Source organism: Bubalus kerabau, chromosome 4 (genome assembly GCF_029407905.1).
Source record: "Bubalus kerabau isolate K-KA32 ecotype Philippines breed swamp buffalo chromosome 4, PCC_UOA_SB_1v2, whole genome shotgun sequence".
NCBI lineage: Eukaryota > Metazoa > Chordata > Mammalia > Artiodactyla > Bovidae > Bubalus > Bubalus kerabau.
This window is the reverse complement of record NC_073627.1, coordinates 157,809,726-157,831,790: the sequence shown is the minus strand read 5'-3', so window position 1 is coordinate 157,831,790 and position 22,065 is coordinate 157,809,726. Positions and strand designations below refer to the sequence as shown.

The 22,065-nt window shown below is 38.7% G+C and overlaps 1 long non-coding RNA gene across 2 annotated transcripts in view; it reads right to left on the bottom strand.

Moving 5' to 3' along the window:
* The window catches only part of LOC129650546 (uncharacterized), a 215,342-nt gene that overhangs the window by 169,486 nt on the left and 23,791 nt on the right, over positions 1-22,065 (bottom strand). Inside the window, exon 3 of one of the 2 annotated variants that reach the window (XR_008713815.1) lies at positions 260-446. The exons of the other annotated variant lie outside the window; for it this stretch is intronic. This is a non-coding gene — a long non-coding RNA (uncharacterized LOC129650546). Of the gene's footprint in view, positions 1-259; positions 447-22,065 lie in introns of those variants that run through there. 2 annotated transcript variants of the gene reach the window in all.

Genomic DNA, 22,065 nt, shown 5'->3' with positions numbered 1-22,065 from the left:
CTTCATGGGAAATAGATGGGGAAACAGTGGCTGACTTTATTTTTTGGGGCTCCAAAATCACTTCAGATGGTGATTCCAGCCATGAAATTAAAAGATGTTTACTCCTTGGAAGGAAAGTTATGACCAACCTAGATAGCATATTCAAAAGCAGAGACATTACTTTGCCAACAAAGGTCCATCTAGTCAAGGTTATGGTTTTTCCAGTAGTCATGTATGGATGTGAGAGTTGGACTATAAAGAAAGCTGAGTGCAGAAGAACTGATACTTTTGAACTGTGGTGTTGGAGAAGACTCTTGAGAGTCCCTTGGCCTGCAAGGAGATCCAACCAGTCCATCTGAAAGGAGATCAGTCCTAGGTACTCATTGGAAGGACTGATGTTGAAGCTGAAACTCCAATACTTTGGCTACCTGATGTGAAAAGCTGACTCATTTGAAAAGACACTGATGCTGGGAAAAATTGAGGGCAGGAGGAGAAGGGGACAACAGAGAATGAGATGGTTAGATGGCATCACCGACTCAATGGACATGAGTTTGAGTAAACTCTGGGAGTTGGTGATGGACAGGGAGGCCTGGCGTGCTGCGGTTCATGGGGTCACAAAAAGTCAGACACAACTGAGCGACTGAACTGAACTGATAACATATAAATTCATATAATCTGAATAAGTACTGAAGAATATTTTTGTCATTGTGGCTGTGCCATAAGAAGATAGTCCTATGCAAAACTTTAACTCCAAGCCACATTTTTGACAATGTAATTATCCATAGTTTTGTACATTTTAGAGTTCATTATATTTGATGGCAAAAGCTGAAAAAATATGTTAATTCTTCCTTACCATCATCATGTGTAAATTACACATATTCTTGATGAATGTAAATGTTACTAAATTCTGCATGTAAATGATACTTAAGCTTTGATGGTTTCACTGATTCTTTAGACAGTATACCTCCACAAATTATATACTGCATACCCAGAACTCACAAAATAAAATTCAAAATTTCTAGAATATAATAAAAAATTACCGTATTTACAAAAGACAGGAAACTATAATGAGGATTTACACTGAGGAGAAAAATCTATCAGCACTGATACAAATGTTAGCATTAGTAGACAAGGACATTAAAAGAGTTATAACTGTAATCCACAAATTTAAAAAGTTAAATAGAGACACAGAAGATACTTTTAGAAACCCAAACTGAATTTTTAAAGATTATAACTACAGTGCATAAGATGAAAATACACTGATGCATTTAATGGAAGAAAAGAAATTACACAATAAATGATTAGTGTCTTGAAGACATACCAATATTCAAAAAGAAAAAAGGAGAATTTTTAAAAATAACATAGTATCTGTTATGTGATGTCCTTCCTAACATAGTGAACTGAAGGACAAATTCAAGCATCCTTAATATATGTTTCTAGGTTACCTGAAAAACAGGGAATAAAAAGAGGACAAAAAAATATTTGAAAAACTTTTAGCTGAAATTTCTCCAAGTTTGATTTTGAAAAACTATCAAGCTACCAAGAAACTCAATGAACTCCAAATAATAAAAAGGAAAACAAAATTATACCAAAGTACATCATGATCAAATGATTTTTTTAAGGTAAAAAAGATAAAGATTAAGAAGAGTAGTCATTAAAAATGAAAGACAATATTTTAAAGAGAGAGAGATTTACAAATGTCTGTTAGGAAACTCTTGAGGGTGACAGATATGCTCATCTTGATTCAAGCTATGGTTTCACATTGTATTATACATATCTAAGTATGATTGCATAGTTGTGTATGCAAGTCAAAACTTATCAAACTGTACACCAGAAATGTGTGCAGTTTGTTGTATGTCAATGATACCTCTATAAAGCTGTTTTAAAAGGGCAGCTCAAATACAAGAGCATAGGTTTTCATCTTGGTCTCAAATCTGAGGATCCCTTTTCATTTTGTTTGGTTTTGCCTTTGCTTCTCTGTGCTGCTCTACTTAGTCACTCAGTCATGTCTGAGTGACCCCATGGACTGTAGCCCACCAGGCTCCTCCATCCATGGATATTCTTCAGACAAAAATACTGGAGTGGGTTGCCATGCCCTCCTCCAGGGGATCTTCCCAACCCAAGGGATCGAACCCAGGTCTCCCTCATTGCAGGCTGATTCTTTACTGTCTGAGCGACAAATTCAGTTCAGTTCAGTTCAGTTGCTCAGTCGTGTCCAACTCTTTGCAACCCCATGAATCGCAGGACGCCAGGCGTCCCTGTCCATCACCAACTCCCGGAGTTCACTCAGTCTCATGTCCATCGCATCAGTGATGACATCCAGCCATCTCATCCTCTGTCGTCCCCTTCTCCTCCTGCCCCCAATCCCTCCCAGCATCAGAGTCTTTTCCAATGAGTCAGCTCTTTGCATGAGGTGGCCAAAGTACTGGAGATTCAGCTTTAGCATCATTCCTTCCAAAGAACACCCAGGGCTGATCTCCTTCAGAATGGACTGGTTGGATGTCCTTGCAGTCCAAGGGACTCTCAAGAGTCTTCTCCAACACCACAATTCAAAAGCATCAATTCTTCGGCGCTCAGCCTTCTTCACAGTCCAACTCTCGCATCCATACATGACCACTGGAAAAACCATAGCCTTGACTAGATGGACCTTTGTTGGCAAAGTAATGTCTCTGCTTTTGAATATGCTATCTAGGTTGGTCATAACTTTCCTTCCAAGGAGTAAGCATCTTTTAATTTCATGTGACAAGGGAAGCCCTCAAATGATACAGTCCTCTCTGTAACATGGTATTATGAGAAGAGTACTGGGTTAGAAATCAGAACCAAATTTTTATCTCATATTAAACACTGTGTGACCCTGAACATATTACTCAAACCTTGGACTGTTTTTTCATCCAAAAAAATAAGGAGGTATACTGGATAATCTCTCAAATATTTTCAGGACCTACAATTTCCTGTGAATCAGATTAGAGTAACACAGAAAGTTTCCTCCCCTCAAGAGTGATTTCAGAGTAGCATCAGGACTTGCACCTGGATACAACTAAATCACAATTCAAATGGATACAAAGACGCAATGGTAGAAGAAAGAAATATTCGGTACTCCATAGGTTTCCATCTGTTGTTATGTTGGAGGGTTCCCAGGAAGCTCAGGGAAGTCATGAGGGCAACAATAACAAAGCAGACATCTCTGTCCTGTTGTCCTCGGTAAGACATGGACATCTTCCCATGGGGCTGGCACTAGGGGGCCCAATGGAGGGTTCACAAATGAGAAATCACAAATGAGGGTTTTCAACTAAACAATCTGTGAAGGCCTGTCTACTTGCTCCAAAATTCTATGATTTACATTTTTATTGTAGAATGAGGATTAAAATGGAAACAGATGAACATTTTTCACACCCAGCCCCAGTTTCATATGAAATGTTTCTGCACAAAAATGTTTAATTGCTTTGCAGAAGTCACAAAGATGATTCAATGCCTCTTTCCTCTCCAAATGTATGTAACTATTAACAACACTTGTACAATATAGGAAACATGGTGTTTTGGTATAATCTGGAAATGAACACAGACAATAGTCTCTGAAGTAGCTACCACTTGTATCTAAGTCAGTAGGTGCTTTGTGGAATCTTGCTGTGTTTATTTCCCCTTTTGGCTTTGGCCTTTAAAAGTATCTGTGTCTTTTTAAAGTGTATTTAAACAACAACAAAAAAGAAGTGCAGCAATTTTTCTCAAAAAAGTGTTTCTCACATTTACAGGTGGGTGTAGAAGATAAGCCCAACAGCCATTCCTGACTGCCATTCCTCTGCCACCTGCCTTCCTTTGTTTAAGTTTGAATATATTCCCAGGTTACTCTTCAAGCTAGGAGTGGCCATATGACAGAATTTCAGCCTTTGGTCGGGCTTCCCAGGTGGCACTAGTAGTAAAGAACCCGCCTGCAAATGCAGGAGATATAATAGACGTGGTTTGGGGTTCAGGGAAGATTCCCTGTTGGAGGGCATGGCAATTCACTCCAGTACTCTTGACTGGAGAAGCCCATGGGCAGAGGAGCCTGGTGGGGTACAGTCCATGGGGTCACAAAGACTCAGATGCTACTTAGTCATTGGCACACAAACAGTGGCTTCTGGGAACTTTTGCTTATTCTAACAAGATTTACACATCCTCCACAACTCATCCCAACCCACCCCCATAGCATCTTCATCAATCCCTGAACACAGGTGTTATGTCTGAACCTTCAATAGCTATAGTGCAACCATGAAACCAATCAACATACCAACAACTAAGGGGACAAAGATAGGAAAGGCTGAGGTCCCTAAGAATATAGTTGAGTCAAAAAGATAAATAAAGTAATAAACACCTATTGTTTAGGCCTCTGTTAGCCAGGCTGTTAGTAGTTGCAGCAGGACATATTCCTTATTAATACAATAGGTCTGGGGGAAAGAATTGTGCTCTGCTGTGCCTAGTCACTCAGTCGTGTCTGACTCATTGCAACCCCATGGGCCACAGCTCACCAGGCTCCTCTGTCCACTGGGGGATTCTCCAGGCAAGAATACTGGAGTGGGTTGCCATGCCCTCCTCCAGGGGATCTTCCCAACTCAGGGATCTAACCCAGCTCTCCCATATTGTAGGCAGATTCTTTACCATCTGAGCCACCAGGGAAGCCCAGGAAAAGCATTAGTGGCCTTTTAGTTTGAGAATAAGTGCATCACTTGCAAAACAAATGAAATTAATTCTTGACCATTTTTTAACATTAAGAACACCACCATTCTTTAACAGAGCCTATTACCCATTCTCTTGGTTTCCATCATCATTACAAGGAAGAAATATTAGCATCATATCAACCCCTCAGATAAACAGCATAAAAATCTATATACTATGATCTAGTTTCTAACCCTTTCCTATTACCAAAAACCATAATTTAGTATTTAGCATAAGCATGTTATCTGCCTCAAAAGTCACAGTCATCATCACAAGCACAGAAATCAAAACTGTAATCAAAAATCTTCCAACAAACAAAAGCCCAGGAACAGATGGCTTCACAGGTGAATTCTACCAAAAATTTAGAGAATAGCTAATATCTATCCTACTCAAACTCTTCCAGAAAATTGAAGAGGAAGATAAACTGCCAAACTCATTCTATGAGGCCACCATCACCCTAATACCAAAACCAGACAAAGATGCCACAAAAAAAGAAAACTACAGGCCAATATCACTGATGAACATAGATGCAAAAACCATCAACAAACTTCTAGCAAACAGAATCCAACAATATATTTAAAAGATCACACATCATGACCAAGTGGGCTTTATCCCAGGGATGCAAGGATTCTTCAATATTTGCAAATCGATCAATATGATATACCACATTAACAAATTGAAAGATAAAAACCATATGATTATCTCAATAGATGCAGAGAAAGCCTTTGAAAAAATTCAACACCCATTTATGATTTTTAAAAAACCCTCCAGAAAGCAGGCAAAGAAGGAACATACCTCAACATAATAAAAGCCATATATGATAAACCCACAGCAAACATTATCCTCAATGGTGAAAAATTGAAAGCATTTCCCCTAAAGTCAAGAACAAGACAAGGGTGCCCACTCTCACCACTACTATTCAACATAGTTTTCGAAGTTTTAGCCACAGCAATCAGAGCAGAAAAAGAAATAAAAGGAATCCAGATTAGAAAAGATGAAGTAAAACTCTCACTGTTTGCAGATGACATGATCCTCTACATAGAAAACCCTAAAGACACCACCAGAAAATTACTAGAGCTAATCAATGAATATAGTAAAGTTGCAGGATATAAAATTAACATACATAAATTCCTTGCATTCCTATACACTACCAATGAGAAAAACAGAAAGAGTATCCCATTCACCATTGCGACAAAAAGAATAAAATACTTAGGAATAAATCTACCTAAAGAAACAAAAGACCTATATATAGAAAACTATAAAATACTGATGAAAGAAATCAAAGATGACATAAATAGATGGAGAAATATACCATGTTCATGGATCAAAAGAATCAATATAGTAAAAATGAGTATATCACCCAAAGCAATCTATAGATTCAGTGCAAACCCTACCAAACTACCAATCCCTACCAATGGTATTTTTCACAGAACTAGAACAAATAATTTCACAATTTTTATGGAAATACAAAATACCTCAAATAAAGCAATCTTGAGAAAGAAGAATGGAACTGGAGGAATCAACCTGACTTCAGACTATACTACAAAGCTACAGTCATCAAGACACTATGGTACTAGCACAAAGACAGAAATATAGACCAATGGAACAAAATAGAAAGCCCAGAGATAAATCCATGCACCTATGGGTACCTTATCTTTGACAAAGGAGGCAAGAATATACAATGGAGAAAAGACAATCTCTTGGTGCTGGGAAAACTGGTCAACCACTTGTAAAAGAATGAAACTAGAACACTTTATAACACCATACACAAAAATAAACTCAAAATGGATTAAAGATCTAAATATAAGACCAAGTATAAAACTCCTAGAGGAAACCGTAGGCAAAACACTCTCTGACATAAATCAAAGCAGGATCCTCTATGACCTACCTCCCAGAATAATGGAAATAAAAGCAAAAACAAACTAATGGGACCTAGTTAAACTTAAAAGCTTTTGCACAATGAAGGAAACTATAAGCAAGGTGAAAAGACAGCTCTCAGAATGGAAGAAAGTAATAGCAAATGAAGCAACTGACAAAGAATTAATCTCAAAAATATACAAGCAGCTCACGCAGCTCAATGCCAGAAAAATAAATGACCCAATCAAAAAAATGGCCCAAAGAACTAAACAGACATTTCTCCAAAGAACACATACAGATGGCTAATAAACACATGAAAAGATGCTCAACATCACTCATTATCAGAGAAATGCAAATCAAAACCACAATGAGGTACTATCTCACACCAGTCAGAATGGCTGCTATCCAAAAGTCTACAAACAATAAATGCTGGAGAGGGTGCGGAGAAAAGGGAACCCTCTTACACTGTTGGTGGGAATGCAAACTAGTGCATCCACTATGGAGAACAGTGTGGAGATTCCTTAAAAAACTGTAAACAGAACTGCCACATGACCCAGAAATCCCACTGCTGTACATACACACCAAAGAAACCAAAATTGAAAGAGACATGTGTATCCCAATGTTCATCGCAGCACTGTTTACAACAGTTAGGACATGGAAGCAACCTAGATGTCCATCAGCAGATGAATGGATAAGAAAGCTGTGGTACATATAACAATGGAATATTACTCAGCTATTAAAAAGAATGCATTTGAAACAGTTCTAATGAGGTAGATTAAACTGGAGCCTATTATACAGAGTGAAGTAAATCAGAAAGAAAAACACCAATACAGTACATTAACAAATATATATGTAATTTAGAAAGATGGTAACAAAGACCCTATATGAGAGACAGCAAGAGACACAGATGTAAAGAACAGACTTTTGGACTCTGTGGGAGAAGGCAAGGGTGGGATGATTTTAGAGAAGAGCATTGAAACATGTATATTACCATATGTGAAATAGATCACCAGTCCAAGTTTGATGCATGAAACAGGGCACTCAAAGCCAGTGCACTGGGACAACCCTGAGGGATGGGATGGGGAGGGAGGTGGGAGGGGGGTTCAGGATGGGGGCCACATGTATACCCATGGCTGATTCATGTCAATGTATGGCACAAACCACTACAATATTGTAATTAGCCTCCAATTAAAATTAATTAATTAATTTTTTAAAAGTCATGGTCATGTCATTCATTTAATAATAATAGCCAAAAGAACCACTATGTGTCATATACTGTCATTTCACATTTTCAAGTGCAAATATTTGTCAATTATTGTCATCTAATTCACTTTAAACTCTAAATATCTATATTATCCCTGGGAGACAGCAAAATAGTTATGATTTGTTATGATATTTCAGTTCAGTTCAGTCATTCAGTTGTGTCCGATTCTTTGCGACTCCATGAATCGCAGCACGCCAGGTCTCCCTGTCCATCGCCAACTCCCGGAGTTCACTCAAACTCACGTGCATCGAGTCGGTGATGCCATCCAGCCATCTCATCCTCTGTCGTCCCCTTCTCCTCCTGTCCCCAATCCCTCCCAGCATCAGAGTCTTTTCCAATGAGTCAACTCTTCGCATGAGGTGGCCAAAGTACTGGAGTTTCAGCTTCAGCGTCATTACTTCCAAGGAAATCCCAGGGCTGATCTCCTTCAGAATGGACTGGTTGGATCTCCTTGCAGTCCAAGGGACTCTCAAGAGTCTTCTCCAGCACCACAGTTCAAAAGCATCAATTCTTCGGCTCTCAGCTTTCTTCACAGTCCAAATCTCACATCCATACATGACCACAGGAAAACCATAGCCTTGACTAGACGGACCTTTGTTGGCAAAGTAATGTCTCTGCTTTTCAATATGCTATCTAGGTTGGTCATAACTTTTCTTCCAAGGAGTAAGCGTCTTTTAATTTCATGGCTGCAATCACCATCTGCAGTGATTTTGGAGCCCCCCAAAATAAAGTCTGATACTGTTTCCACTGTTTCCCCATCTATTTCCCATGAAGTGATGGGACCTAATGCCATGATCTTCATTTTCTGAATGTTGTGCTTTAAGCCAGCTTTTTCACTCTCCTCTTTCACCTTCATCAAGAGGCTTTTTAGTTCCTCTTCACTTTCTGCCATAAGGGTGGTGTCATCTGCATATCTGAGGTTATTGATATTTCTCCCGGCAATCTTGATTCCAGCTTGTGCTTCTTCCAGTCCAGCGTTTCTCATGATATACTCTTCATGTAAGTTAAATAAGCAGGGTGACAATATACAGCCTCGACGGACTCCTTTTCCTATTTGGAACCAGTCTGTTGTTCCATGTCCAGTTCTAACTGTTGCTTCCTGACCTGCATATAGGTTTCTCAAGAGGCAGGTCAGGTGCTCTGGTATTCCCATTTCTTTCAGAATTGTCCACAGTTTATTGTGATCCACACAGTCAAAGGCTTTGGCATAATCAATAAAGCAGAAATAGATGTTATACTGAAATCTCTATCAGGGACCAGCAAACCTGTTCTGTAGAGGACCACATAGCAAATATTTTAGGCTTTACAGGCCATAAGGGCTCTGTTACAAATACTCAGCTCTGCTGTTGTAGCACAAAAATAGCCATAAATGACATGAAAATTAATTAATGTGACTGTGTTGCAATAAAAATTTATTTATGGACCCTGAAGTTTGCATATCATATAATTTTCAGATGTCAGAAAATATTCTTATTTTTTCCAACCTTATAAAAATGTAAAAACAAACCTTAGCACTTGGACCATACAAAAACAAGCTGCAAGCCAGATCTGGCCCACAAAGCACTAGCAAATCAAACCTTTTGTTTTACCCAGCATGCTTCAGTCAACAGATTATGCCTCACAGGATAAGCAAATGGAAACTCAAAACCTCACTAATGTTTCATGAGAAGTTCTTTCTAATAAAGTGTTCAACAGAATCTCCAATTTGTACTGCTTGAGAGTCCCCTGGAGAGCAAGGAGATCAAACCAGTCGAGCCCAAAGGAACTCAACCCTGAATATTCACTAATGCTGAAGCTGAACCTGATGCAAACAGCTGACTCATTGGAAAAGATCCTGATGTTGGGAAAGACTGTAGGCAGGAGGAGAAGGGGATGAGAGGATGAGATGGTTGGATGGCATCACCAACTCAATGGACAAGTTTGAGCAAACTCTGGGACATGGTGAAAGACAGGGAAGCCTGACATACTGCAGTCCATGTGGTCACAAACAGTTGAACACAACTGAGACAAAAATAAGTGATTTGTTGAACAACAACGAAAAATAAGTGATTCTAAAGTTGTTAACTCCTGCTTTCACTTATATGGGGGAAATCAGCCTTGTTCATAACAATAGGCAGCATTACCATGAATGCATTATGATCTGAAGTCACATTTCCAATGACAACTGATAATCCCCATGGACATGGCATCCACAACACAGGCAAGTTGCCCTATTCATCTCTATGCTCATCCCTGTTATCTTCCCCTCAGAGATTCCCCCATCATGGCTGTTCTTCACCTGTGATATTCATACTCTGCTGCTGCCGCTGCTAAGTTGCTTCAGTCGTGTCTGACTCTGTGCGACCCCATAGACGGCAGCCCACCAGGCTCCCCCGTCCCTGGGATTCTCCAGGCAAGAACACTGGAGTGGGTTGCCATTTCCTTCTCCAATGCATAAAAGCGAAAAATAAAAGTGAAGTCGCTCAGTCGTGTCTGACTCTTAGCGATCCCATGGACTGCAGCCCACCAGGCTCCTCCATCCATGGGATTTTCCAGGCAAGAGTACTGGAGTGGGGTGCCATTGCCTTCTCCATTCGCACTCTAGCAGGGTAATAAAAGAAAGCATTCTTTGGCCTGATTTTAGGTGTCTTCCCTGAGTTTAGTCTGGCCACTAGAGATGTACATAGAGTCCTCTTTCATAAAGAAGTTAACAAAACATGAGATTACTACTACTATCAATAATAATAGTATTAAATAGAAAACTTGCTTTATCATTCTTGGCAAAAAGAACAAGACAACATTATATAGAGAGCATAAAAAATAACGGTTTTCATTCTAGGGCTGAGAAATATAACTCCAAAGAATGATGTGGCCATTTCTTCATGGTCTTTATCAGGATTATCTCCTATGCACATCCATAAATCATATGAATTATCTTTTTATGATCACCCATTTTCTGATTCCTTCATCTTGGTAGCCAGAGCAGAAACCAGTACCTTATGAAAGCCTCGGGCAGTTATGGCCCACCCATCTTTGTCCCATGTATTCCAACCTATCACCCTTTCCATGGCTGCAGACCTGCTTCTAGGACTGGAGCTCTGCCCACATTTCCATTATTTTCAGCTAGGGTCCTATTAAATGAAGGTGGCTTTGATTTCCAGGCTCAATAAAAAGACTTGAGGATAGGGAAGTGGTATGGATAGTGAATGATTTAGTGAGAGAATCTACTGTGAATAAGGTACTATGCTAAGCTCTTCATATATTTAATAAGGAAGTCCCCTACATACAAACCTTCAACTTGCGAACTTTGCAAACTTTCAAAAATGTGAATTTATTATAAACCTATTAGAGTACAGTACTATGTAGATGACTGTGTTAGTTGGGTACCTAGGCTAACTTTGTTGCTCTTATGAAAAACTGGACTAAGTAACATGCTCTAGGAATGGAACTTGTTCGTATGGAGGGGATTTACTGTACATTATCTCATGTTATTCCTTTAACCTCTCAGCAGCTCCACAGATGAGGTGCTATTAATATTATCATCATCTTATTGATATGAAAACTGAGGCTTAGGGAGTTTAAGAAACATACTCAAGCTCACATTGCTGGTAAGATGGTGCTACCCATTCCACTGCACCTTACTGCCTCCTGGATTCTATTTCCTTCCAGCCTCTTCCCCTAGAGTCTGAATTTATCTCCAATTTCTCCACATGGATATGGGAAGATTTCCCAAACCAGTAACCACGTGGGAGTGGATACTCTGCATTGATTTTGGATTACCCAGAGCTATGCCAACCTTCTCCTTCCAGAAAGAACTTGAGACTATCATGTTTGAGCAGCCCAGGTATTTGCTCCAGGACACACCTGGACAAAACTGGACAAATTCTTGAGCCCCTAGCTTGTATCCTGGGAAACAAGATACCACTCCTTCCCTGATAGCACAGTATTTCTGAATACCTAGTACCCCCAAACCATGTTTGCTCAAGTCACATTATTTCACTATAAACCTTTGAATGCTTCATCATACCAATGAAAAAGAAGAACACTGTCCCACTATAAACTCTTTAATAATAAATTATATAATATTAATTTATGCCATTAAATTTGAATTTTTCTATGAAATTTAATATTCCTTATTTTTTAAATAATAGTTTTCAAGTACAAGGTTCTGGAAGGTGTGATGGTATGTGCAACAATATACATGGAAATTTTATTATGTATTTAAATAATATCCATTTTGATGTTTGGCAAAACTAATACAATTATGTAAAGTTTAAAAATAAAATAAAATTAAAATAAATAAATAAAATAAATAAATAAAAGAAAAAAAACTAAATTAAAAATAAATGAATAAATAAATAATAAAACCTAGTCCCAATTTCAAAAGTGTGCATAAACTGTCCAGTAAATTTATATCTACCACAACTGTAAGAGAGTCCTGTGCTGCGTTGCATAATGCAAGCACAGACAGGTAGAACTCAGTCCAAGCCTACACCAAATCCTGGAATAGCTGGAGCTGTCTTTGCGATCTCTTCACCCCTTCTGTGCTACCATCTCTCTAGACACTCTACTACTGTCATGTATCACCCAGACATGCGCAGACACAAACCCCTCAACTTGAGACCTTTCCCATTCCCATTTTTGTCCCTATAAAAATTATCTATCCAGGGTCTTTTTTTCTCAGGCATATTTTTTATCTCCAACCAAAAAAAAAAAATCCACAAAATTGTCTAATTGTAAGTACCTTAGCATATCTCCCCTATACTAAAGAAAGAAAGTGCTAAGTCATGTCCAGCTCTTGCAATCCCATGAACTGTAGCCTGCCAGGCCCCTCTGTCCATGAGATTTTCCAGGCAAGAATACTGGAGTGGGTTGCCATTTCCTTTTTCAGGTAACAAATTATCAATTTGGCTCTCAAGATTGGAAGCTAGAGGTCACTGGTCAGAACAAGGAGTGAAGATAAAGGATTTCAGATGACCTCAAAAGCACAGAAGGTTGGACAGCTTGGCAGATGGCCCAAAGATATGGCAGGTACAGATGGCAGCAGTCCAGTACCTAGGGATTCAGACGGCAGTTAATTGACAGGAGAAAATAGCCAGGCAGGTGGCTAACGGCACAGGCTCAGCTATTTTAAGTTAGGTCAGGCACAGGGTCAGTAATATTAAGCCTGAGAAATAGGGAATTAATTTAAAACTGAATAATTTTACCTGAAGGGCCTGGATTGCTGAACCTTTTCCCTCCCAGCTCTGACATAGTTGTGGCCAGGTTTGGTTAACCCCAAGAGTCTGAAATTGAAAGGGACGTGACAGATTCAGAGAAGGAATAACTGGACAGCAGGGGGTTAAGGTTAAGAAGACCACTGACCGAGCCTCATGAACAAAGCTTGATTATTCCCCTCCTTCGGGAAAGGGCATATTTAGAGTACAGGGAGGACTGCAGTGGCCAAATCCATTCTAAATGCAATGCTCAAGTCCATTATATTGGGCGTGGGGGGAGGGCCTCAGAATTCATAATATTCTATTTATATTATATAATGTTTATATAGGAAGAAAGACATTCCAAGCAGGAGGTACAGCAAAGGCAAGGAGGCCTAAAAATACGCATTATACTTTAGGACTTGTGGGTTGTCCAGTATGATTAGCATACAGGCCACATGGTAGGAAATAGCAATACACACGCACAGAGGCACACACACTCACATATATACAGGTATTGTTAAACTGTAATTAGATTGTGAATGTCTTCAACTATAACCCTTAAGGAAATGAACTTGACCTTGAGGGAACCCATTCAAAGATTTTAATCAAGCAGAGAGGTATAATCAGCTTTGTAAAATCAGTGATAAGAATGCAAAGGATGGATTGGAAGGAGAGAATCATAGCCCAGAGACCAGATTCACCAGAGGTCAGTTATGACAGGCCATGCAGATAATGAGTGGCTAAAGCTGGGCAGTGGTTATGAGGATGGAGAGGAAACCAAAGCTTCAGGAGTCTTTGAGAGGCAGAATCAACCCAAACACAACTCAATAACTGCTTTACATGGAGGAAGAGAAACACTAAGATTCCTAACTTAAGCAGCTGAGGGTAAATGAGATGGTAGTGGGATAAATGAGATGAAGACAAAGAAATAAGAGAAGATTTAGGGGGTACGATTATGAACTGGATTTAAATTTGAGAAAAACAAAAGACCTGGAACATTAGAGTACTATAGAATCTTACATCAAGTGTATTAGTAAGTTTTGAATACTTGGTAATTCACAAAATCACCAAGGAAAATTTTCAGCATGGTGGGGGGTAAGGGGACAGAGGTGGAAGAGACAGACCTGGAGGAGACTAGATGTATCCAGCATGAAAAGATGTGTCATGACCAGAAAAGTAATTATGCAGCCATTTCAGCCAAATGGGCAAGATCCAACAGAGTGATTCTTATATTTGAAATAGGTGAGGGGGAGAAGGACAGATCATGCTTAAGGGAGAAGTACCGAAAAGTTTTCTGCACTCAGATGTACCCACACTGACAGACAGCTACACTCTTTAAGTCTTCTTGAAAGAATGAGAATGTGCTAATGGTCTGTGGGGTCTTTCCTAGTCTCTGAATCTGTAGTCCTATTAAGTTCTCCTTCAGAAGCACCTACTTAACTTATATCTTGTTTAAAGAATCCTGGTCTTTCCAGGGGCCAATGCTAGATTGGTACAGCAGTCACTACCTAAAGTGCACCTGAGTTCACGGCAACCAAGTTAGCATTGGTATTAGGGGCAGACCTGGATGACAATTTAATGGAAACACACTACTAGTCCCCTGTGGCCAAAACACCTCATGAAGATTGTCTTTATAGTCATCCTTAACTCTGGAACAATTTGTGTGTGTTAGTTGCTTCAGTCATGCCCAACTCTGTGTGACCCCACGGACTGTAGCCCACCAGGCTTCTCTGTCCACAGGATTTCCCAGGCAAGAATACTGGAGTGGATAGTCGTTCCCTTCTCCAGGGGATCTTCCCATCCCAGGGATCGACCCAGGTCTCCTGCATTGGAGGCAGATTCTTTACCATCTGAGCCACCAGGGAAGCTGATAACAATTTAGATGTAACTTTTTAGGTCATTCAGCAACATATAGTAAATGGCCTCTTCTATCATACTGATAAGGAACAAACATCCACATTAATTAATCTTATTGTGATAATCATTTCACAAAGTATACATATACCAAATCATTAGATTGTATACTTTAAATATATTCATTTTTATTTGTCAGTTATACCTCAATAAACCTGGAAAAGAGAAAAACAAGCAGTTGATTACATGCTTGGAAACTTCAGTATTCTCAATAGTAAAGCTGGGATTATAAATGCACCTTATGGGGTTACTGTGAGGCCCAACTCTTTGTGGAAGTGTTCTATAAACTTTCAACTACTATTTAATTGTTAGTTGTTAGTAGCAGTATCAGACCTCTAGAGTTTAATGTAAAGTTAATGATACATAGGAGTAAATGGCAATGTGATTTTCATTTCATTTTTACTACAACTAATAAAAAAATGGTAAATGATTATGACATTAGCCCAAAGAAATATGTGACATTTTAATAGACAAAATTTGTACTCTGATGAACTGAAAAATATTCATAAAACTGTACACATTAAATCCAGCACCTACATACATTCCAACAGAAACTTGTAAATAATGGAACAGAGTAAATCAATGACAGCCTAAATAGATGAGTTTCATCTAATCAATAATATTGTGAATGCCAGAAGTATTAAACATTCAGTGAATCAAAAAGATATCAATTTCACTGTTATATTCCTGTAACATGATATATATGTTATATTATATTATAATATATTTTATATTGTATTATTTTATATTATATTATATATTATAATATATTGTATATATAAATTATATTTATATAATTATATATTATAATATATAATATATATGATATATAATTTCATATTACATGGGCATTATTTTAGAAGAGAATTCTGTTCCAAAATGTTTAATCAAAACTAGATAAAAATGCAGAAAAACTTAGTAGTTCCAGACACTAGGCTGCATAAAGAATCAGTTTGTCCTGAGGGAATACATTCCAGTTTCCACATCTCTCTATGTAATATTCTACAACTTTGCTCAAGACAAACCTAAATTGAATAAAAAGATACAACTGAATATTGGATATTTTAGCAACAAAACCCTTTAACTCAGAGTAGAATGATAATGAGATTAGTTATTTCTGAAGAAACTCAGAACTATGAAAAGTAAATACAAATGTACGGTCAAGGTAAGCAAAGTAAATGCAGGCTCCAACATTTCACAAGAATATTCATGTTCCTAAGGGGTGAAAAATATATTGATGGTGAAGTCAATTCTCTGTGTCTCCCATGCATTTAAGGATGCTAGGGAATGTTCCTGAAAGACAATTTCTGTCCAAGAAATATTAATTATCTATAAATGAGGGCTTTGAAAGACAGAGAGGAAAAAATAAGCATCATTTTCACTCTAGATGAAAGCTGCAGGTTTGGACAGCAGTGGTCTATTGCAGATTGGAGGTCTAATTCTGCCACTCACAGTGCTTCATGTCTGGAAATTTCCAGCCACTTCCTTCCACAGAGATCCCGGTATGACAACATATGCTGAGTAGGATGGCCACTAACAAGGAAATGTGGGCCCAGATTCAGAATCAATCCAAGCTGTCTCCTGATGTGATCACAGATATTTTTAAAAGCCCAAATATTTTCTTTGATTCAGTGTTAAGGCAATGAAGCTCGTTTTTCAGTAGCTGAAAATACATGACTATATATTTACCCACATAAGAGGGAAACAGAAAGCCCTACTTCTCAAGAAAAGCAGACTTGGCTTGTGCAGACACTAGATCAAATTAAGTGGGGGCCAGGAAGCAAACGAGCTCAGATTTCGGACAACAAATTTTGTCAATGGATTTGGCTCCATTACACTTGGGTTATAAAGCACATCAAAATAATGGGATTTGGTTCCATGGTAGAACAAAATCATGGAGCTAAAAAAAAAAAAAAAAGTCCCATCCTTTTACAATCAACTACTAAAGGATTCTGCAAGGGAAATGCACTCAAATGAATTAGTGGTATAACGGTTACTCTTTCATTAAAATGATTTAATAGTTCTATAAATGTCATGGCATTAGCATTTTATACAAAGCTATAAAACAGTAGCAAGTTTTAAAAAAATCAACTGCCTTTAAAAGTCAGCACGTTTGGGCTATGTTTATGAGACTACATGGTCACTTTGTGATACAAAATGGCAGCATTGCTAGGATGAATATTGCTTGCTTGCCAGTCTTATTTTGGGCAGGAGGCCATTAAAGGACAAGGCTGCCCAATTTATCTTTCACTTGAACAGGCTTCAACAAAGCATTCGCACTGCCTAACTCATCCTCATGTCTCTAAGAAGAAGAGCAGCTTTTTGGAATATTTCCTTAAGAAATTACTTAATTACACATTTTTATCATGCTTAAACTTCTTTCATGTCAATGTGAAAACATATTTACAGACAGTTGGCTGACAGAGACATCATGGCAAAATCTCAACAAATGAATTCCAGAAAGACAAAGGGCACATATGTAGATGCTAACTCTTGACAGTCTATCCCTAGCCCATTGTATCTTCAAATAAATATTAGATGTTTTCTGTCCTCAATAGAGTATGGAAGGTGATGTTCATATTTTTCATTTGTTGCTGTTTCCAAAACTATTCTTTAAACGAGATTTTTATAAGAATTAGCAACACTAAGGGTTGTATCCTAAGTGGCAGGATAATAATCCACATGGTTGTGTAAATTATTAAGTGGACATTAGATGGCTTAGATGGTAAAGAATCCACAAGAATCTCCTGTGATGCAGGAGACCTGGATTCAATCCCTGGGTTGGGATTGGTCCGCTAGAGAAGAGAATGGCTACCCTCTCCAGTATTCTTGTCTAGAGAATTCCATGGATAGAGGAGCCTGGAAGGCTGCAGTCCACGGGGTCGCAAAGAGACGGACACGACTGACCAACTAACACCATTGAAAGTAACATTAGCTTTTTGCTAAGGTTTAATGGGAACCAGTACTGAGTGATGATAATCAGCATTCAGATTAAAAATAAAGTTTTGAACTGTTGTAAGTCTGAGTGTAAATGGATAAGATTTAAGATTTGGATGGTTAATACACTCAGCAATCCTTTAAGAGCTGATGCCACATAAGAGTTTGGCTGACATGGGGAGGGAGGTGGGAGGGGGGGTTCAGGTGGGGAACACATGTACACCCATGGCTGATTCATGTCACTGTATGGCAAAAACCACTACAATACTGTAAAGTAATTAGCCTCCAATTAAAATAAATAAGTTAATAAAAAAAGAGAAATTGGCTGACAAAAATAAATGGGGAACAAAGTAAATCTACTTTTGTCTGTGTTACTGATCGTATTCGGATCTTACCTAAGCTACTCTGACTCACATAGATAGTAACATGCATCACAAAGGCAGCAGCATGATATAGTAAGAGAAACATTGAGTTTGGAATATTAAGGCCTAGGTTAAAATTCTTGATCTTGGGAAAGTACATAGTTCATTACGGTGGAGAAAGGAGAGCGCCTGTCACCACGCAGTAACTAGAGGCCTTTAGTGTTTTGTCCAACAACTATCAGAGGGTGTGCAAAGCCTCCGCATGGCCAATGAATGATGTGGAAGTTTTGCCACAATAGGTTAGAAGAGGGTTGTCCTGGCCCCCATATGATCTCACTCCAATAATAAACTATAATAATTTAATTTATGGCCTTGAATTTCTAAATGATATGTTAGTCTTATCACTTTTAAAATTCTATATTCTAAGTATAATAATTAGCTCCCAACAATGTCTAAGTTCATTATTAAAACTTCCTCAATGTTAAAGGCAGGCAAGAAATAAGGATGCAGTGAGTCAGTGTCAGAACCTAGAGAAGTATTCATGAAATTGGGGCCTAACTCTCTGGGGCCTTTGATTACAACAAGATGCTTTAATGGGAACCAATAAGGGAAGCATCCTCTGAAGTGGAGGGTCTGGCAAAAGTGGGAAACAATAAGTGATGGCTCAGACAGGAGAAGGCAATGGCACCCCACTCCAGTACTCTTGCCTGGAAAATCCCATGGACAGAGGAGCCTGGTGGGCTGCAGTCCATGGGGTCGCTAAGAGTCGGACACGACTAAGCGACTTCACTTTCATTTTTCACTTTCATGCACTGGAGAAGAAAATGGCAACCCCCTCCAGTGTTCTTGCCTGGAGAATCCCAGGGACGAGGAAGCCTGGTGGGCTGCCGTCTATGGGGTCGCACAGAGTCAAACATGACTGAAGCGACTTAGCAGCAGCAGACAGGAAAGAGTCTGCCAGCAATGCAAAAGACCTGGGTTCAATTCCTGGATCAGGAAGATCCCCTGGAGAAAGGAATGGCTACCCACTCCAGCATTCTTGCCTGGAGAATTCCATAAACAGATAAACCTGGTGGGCTACAGTCCATTGGGTTGCAAAGAGTTAGACATGACTGAGAAACTAACACTTTCATTTTCACATTAGAGACAGATCCCACATTAAGAGACAAGATAAGGATGGATAAACAACAAGGTCCTGTTGTAAAGCACAGGGAACTATATTCAGTATCTTGTGATAGGGTCTTCCTTGGTGGTCCAGAAACAAAGACTCTGAGCTCCCAGTGTAGGGGGCCCAGGTTCGATCCCTGGTCAGGGAACTAGATCCCACATGATACACCTAAGAGTACACATGCAGCAACTAGAAAGGTCCTGGGTGCTACAGCTAAGACCCGGTGCAGCCAAATAAGGAAAAGGTTTTCAAAATTCTGGAAAAGAATATGTATATATATAATTGAATCACCTTGCTGTACAGCAGAAATTAGCACAATATTGTAAACCAACTATACTTCAATAAAACAAATTAAAATGAAAAACAAAAAAAGACAGGATATTAAAAGATCAATGTATAATAACTCTTCTTTTTACAAAAACAATCCTTTATTTACAAAATAACATCACTCAAAATCTTAAGTCACTGGCTGTGTTAATGGGTTTAAGACATTTCAATTTACTAAAGATAAATAATTTAATCTTTAAATAAGGAACTATCTCATACTGGAAACCTCAGATTCTACCTAGAACAAGGCCTGGAATGTGATAATAGCTCTAAAATGAATGGTTGTTCAACTAAAACAACTAGTTACATAAATCTGTTATGACATGAAATGGGATATCCATGAACAAAAGTTTCTTTCCCTTGAGAGCTGTCACATCCATTTATTGTTCATATTCCCAGGTGAGGCTCCTGCTTTGAAAATGCAACCAAATTTATTATTTTCATTTACACCGAGTGTCCACAACTATATAACCAGCAATAAATTAAAATAAATACTGTACATGCCAATAGTCAAACCAGATAATTGAAAAGTACAGTGAACTCTCAATTGACTTTATAGGTTTCTAAGTTCATTAAATTCATAATTTAACAATGATGAAAAATACAAAGTGCACTGAAGCACTAAAAGTCATTTTGGTTCTCTTCTCAAGCCTCTGTTTACATGAATTCTTAGAGGTTTGCTACTGACCGCTATTTGATGCCCCCAAAAACATGTGCATCAAACATCGCTGAACCCCTAGAATGGAAGTCTTCCCAAACTGCTTCCCATTGCCCACAAACTTCTTTCTGCTTTATGATATATCAACTTCTCTGTCTTTATCTTGGGAAAGATAATATTAAAGGAAAAAGTAGGTAAGTTAACTTTTTTCTTTGACTCCTTAAATGATGTTTTAAAAATTAACGAAGTTCATGAGGGTGTACACACTTCACTCTCAAAGAGGCTATCCATGTCTTGCATTCAGGGTAGCAGTGATTACTGTCTATACAGCACAAATTGTATGCAGATCACAGGACTAAGTTGCTGAGGAATCAGTAACCTAAGCAAGGGTACATATCTGCATTGGCTATTACGATCATCACTTCAGTAGAAAAGACATGCCTTAAAAGAATCACAGCGGAAAAATAGGAATTTATCTGAAGTGATACTTTTCTATTACTGGGCCCACAAAGTAATTACTACAATGAAAATATCATGCTAATACAATTTGCAATCTTTAATAAACTAGACAATGCAGTCTTTGCCCCCACTACCATTCACTTCCTGTTTTTGTGAACTGGGAATAAAATGACCAACTTAAGCTTCACTTCACTAATTTGATTCTGGTTAATGCCCCAAGGGGAGCTATCAGCATGTCTCTTCCAATTGCCTCCTAGGGAACAAGAGAGAAATATTTGGCCTATTAAAAACAATGGACTCATTCACTTTTCTGCTGGTCGGATGGGGACCCCATGCTTCCGTTTGCAACTGCCAGGTTCATTCAGCTCTTTGATTACTTTCTATCTGTGTGTTCACCACCAGTTCAAGCCAGTACTGGGAGAAAATTAAATCCACTGCAACAGAGCAGTTTTCAAAGTCACACCTGCCTAATGTCCCTCAGTCGATTTTCATGCGTGTATAATTAACTGTGTTCTTTGCCAGTGACTCAGTTTCAGCAACTGAGTTTGGTGGTAAGAGCTCTGGTTATTTCCATGGAGTGACCCAGGCCTCAGTTTCCATTCCAGCTTATACATTTGGTAGCCATGTGACCTATGGCATATTATTTAATCTCTCTGAGCTTTGGTTTTTCTAACTATAAGCAAAAATAATAAAACCTCATGAGAACATTGATATAAAAAGTCTAACACACTGCTTGTATTCAGCCAGCATCAGTTCATTTATGAACATTGCTCAAAAATATAACAACTATATCATCCCAACTTTGATCACATGGGTCATGTCCATCGAGTCAGTGATGCCATCCAGCCATCTCATCCTCTGTCGTCCCCTTCTCCTCCTACCCTCAATCCCTCCCAGCATCAGAATCTTTTCCAATCAGTCAACTCTTCGCATGAGGTGGCCAAAGTACTGGAGTTTCAGCTTCAGCATCAGTCCTTCCAAAGAACACTCAGGACTGATCTCATCTAGGATGGACTGGTTGGATCTCCTTGCAGTCCAAGGGACTCTCAAGAGTCTTCTCCAATACCACAGTTCAAAAGCATCAATTCTTCGGTGCTCAGCCTTCTTCACAGTCCAAATCTCACATCCATACATGACCACTGGAAAAACCATAGCCTTGACTAGACAAACCTTTGTTGGCAAAGTAATGTCTCTGCTTTTGAATATGCTATCTAGGTTGGTCATAACTTTCCTTCCAAGGAGTAAGCGTCCTTTAATTTCATGGCTGCAGTCAC